This window comes from Paramormyrops kingsleyae, chromosome 19, assembly GCF_048594095.1.
Source record: "Paramormyrops kingsleyae isolate MSU_618 chromosome 19, PKINGS_0.4, whole genome shotgun sequence".
In the NCBI taxonomy this organism is placed as follows: Eukaryota; Metazoa; Chordata; class Actinopteri; order Osteoglossiformes; family Mormyridae; genus Paramormyrops; species Paramormyrops kingsleyae.
In genome coordinates, this window is record NC_132815.1 from 29,736,481 (window position 1) to 29,739,745 (window position 3,265).

Here is a 3,265-nt window from a genome sequence, read left to right on the forward strand (position 1 = left end):
GGCTTCACAAATGCTTTGCTGCATACCTCGGTTGTAACAAGTGGTTATTTCAGTCAAAGTTGCTCTTCTATCAGCTTGAATCAGTCGGCCTATTCTCCTCTGACCTCTAGCATCAACAAGGCATTTTCGCCCACAGGACTGCCGCATACTGGATGTTTTTCCCTTTGCACACCATTCTTTGTAAACCCTAGAAATGGTTGTGCGTGAAAATCCCAGTAACTGAGCAGATTGTGAAATACTCAGACCGGCCAACAACCATGCCACGCTCAAAATTGCTTAAATCACCTTTCTTTCCCATTCTGACATTCAGTTTGGAGTTCAGGAGATTGTCTTGACCAGGACCACACCCCTAAATGCATTGAAGCAACTGCCATGTGATTGGTTGATTCAATAATTGCATTAATGAGAAATTGAACAGGTGTTCCTAATAATCCTTTAGGTGAGTGTACAGTATATTTTCCTGTAAAACAAAAGTAACAAGCCCATTTAAATTTCAGTACTTTCAATTGCATTAATATGAAAATGTAATTAGTTACATTACTTGTTACCACCCAAAGTAACTTTGTAACTTTATTTTGTAACGTGTTACTACCAACACTGCTGATAAACTGACATTGACTGTTGAATATCATCCATAATTATTCCAGAGCAGCATGTGCAGCTGAGAGCCAAACTACTTGATGACAGAGGTGTACTTTTTAAGTCATCAGCTGCATTTAGGGCAGACTCCAGCGGTACTATTCATTTAGGAACCTCTACTTCTCTTAGTTTAGGTGAAATAGTGACTCAGTGTGGATTTTCATGTTCTCCCCATGTTGTGTAGTTTATATGTTCTCCCTGTGGTGCATGGGTTCCCTGCTGCAGTCCAAAAACATGCAGTTAAACTAACCGGCATGTGAGTATGCCCTGTGATGGACTGGCATCCCATACAGGGTGTACCCCACACTCCAGGACAAGTCTCTGGCAGTAGGTGCATAGTTCTTTGGGTGGTAGCTACAATGGGGTTTAACCCATAGGTCTGTACTGGTCATCAGATACACCCTACATATGCTGATCAAGGTTGTAGGTAATTATAGAAGCATTTTCATTATTATCCCAAATGCCTGCAGCTCTCGTTTACATAGGACCCTTTCAGGAGGCTACTATATGATGGAATTCATAACCTGACAAGTTTAAGCATAATTTATGTAGGATTACATGATCCAGCTTATGTTCACATGTAACATATGTCAGCTCATATCATCCATAAAAATGATGGTTCTATTGCACTGTTATTTCTTGTTGGCTGGGAAATATGGCCAAAATGTTATCGCAATGAAATTTTTCACACTGGTCGATATCAATATATTGATATGATTAATGAATCATTATTTTCATTAATGCGATGGGCTGGCCCCCCATCCTAGATTGTTCCCCGCCTTGTGCAGGGATAGGCTCCGGACCCCTAGCAACCCAGAATGATAAGCGGTTTGGAAAATGGATGGATGGATGGATTATTTTCATTAATAATTCATTGTTTCTTTACTCTCAGGCTGTATTTATGCTTAAAATTCCCTAAGGATTCCCCTTAAACAGAAGTAAAAGTGATTAATTGTCATACCACAGCACAGCACAAATTGTGTCGTCTGCATTTAACCCATATGAAACATTGTGACATAGCAGTGGGCAGCAATTCTTTAGCACTGTTGTTCAATAAATCCCCTGTTTGTGTCTTTGTGCTCCATTGCTAGTCCAGACAAGCAGTCACCATCTTTCCATATTCTGTAGCCGTTTGTGCAATTCAGGGTCGAGGGGGGCAAAAAACAAGGAACAATCCAGGACGGGGCATCAACCCATTGCAGGACACACTCAAAAAGGCATTTTGGTAACTCCAATTGACCTCAGCATGTCTTTGGACTGTGGTGGGAAACTAGAGAACTCAGAGAAAAAGCCACGACAACACAGGACATGCAAACTCCAAACACATGGAGCCATGGTAGAGACTCAAACACTGCACCCAGAGGTGTGAAGCAACATTGCGAATCATTGCACCACCATGGTTTACTCAGGTATTTGCTATACATTTAAATCTGGAGGCCAATGAGCATTGACAGATGATTCCATGTACTTGGAGCTCCATAGCTGATGTCCTACCTATTAAGTGTTAGCAGCAGACCTGCAAGGTGCAGTGACTCAGTGAGTCGGACACACACTGCCTGGGAAGGTTCACCTCACACACACCCCCCCCCCCCCAAAAAAATAAATAAATAAATAAATAAAATAAAAATAATTAAATTGGACTGGATTTATTGGAGGAGTTAAAAGAAATGTTATAGAAATTCAGTGGAATGGTGGGGCTGTGGTTTGCATGGTCATCTCACACCAGGGGTTTGATCCCCTGAGGGGTTTGCTTGTTCTTCTTGTGTGGAATTCCCTCCCTGTTCTCCAAAAGACATGCTCAGGTGAACTGGTATGGAAGATGAATGAATTATAGAAATGTTGCTGTGTCTCATCTTGTGCTTGGGGCAGGGCATGCTAGCCTGGAGTTAAGTGTAGAGTGACCCTGAAGAATCAGAAGCAGCTTTATAGGAAGCGTGAACCAGGAATCAAGAACTGGGAAGAAACCTCCTTTCGTAAGAAACATTATTATTATTATTATTATTATTATTATTATTAACAATAATAATAATAATAATAGACACTTTTTTATTGATCTCCATGGGGAAATTCTCTGTAGGTGTAAGTTGGCCATGAAGGGCAGCCACCCATATCAACACCTAAGGAGCTGGGGGTATAGGGCCTCACTCAAGGACCCACAAATGTGATTAGGGCCAAGCCTGTACCGACGACCTTATGATCATAGGCACAGAGGTTTAGCCCCCTGGGCCCTACGCTGCCCCCATGTAAGGTGGAACATTAGCTCACGTTACACACGTTACACATCTGCCCGCTTTAATTCCATGGGATATAAGGTTCACTTGATTTGAAAGCCCACCTTTGTAGTTGCTATTTTACCCCTCTCACTCCGCCAATCTTTTTTGTCCAGTGCTAAACTGACCGCTTTGCCAAAGTTTTCTAAGTACTCTGCAAAACTTCAGAAAACATGATAAGATAATGGTGGAAACCTCCCCAGCTGTACCAATAAACCTGTATCAGGAACTTTCCATCTCCCAATAGAAACATTCACACACATCTAACAAAACTTGTATTCCTATGCAAGAACACCACAACACCACCTGCTAACTACTGTTCACTGGTTACTCTTTTTTGTAAAGCAGACTATAAA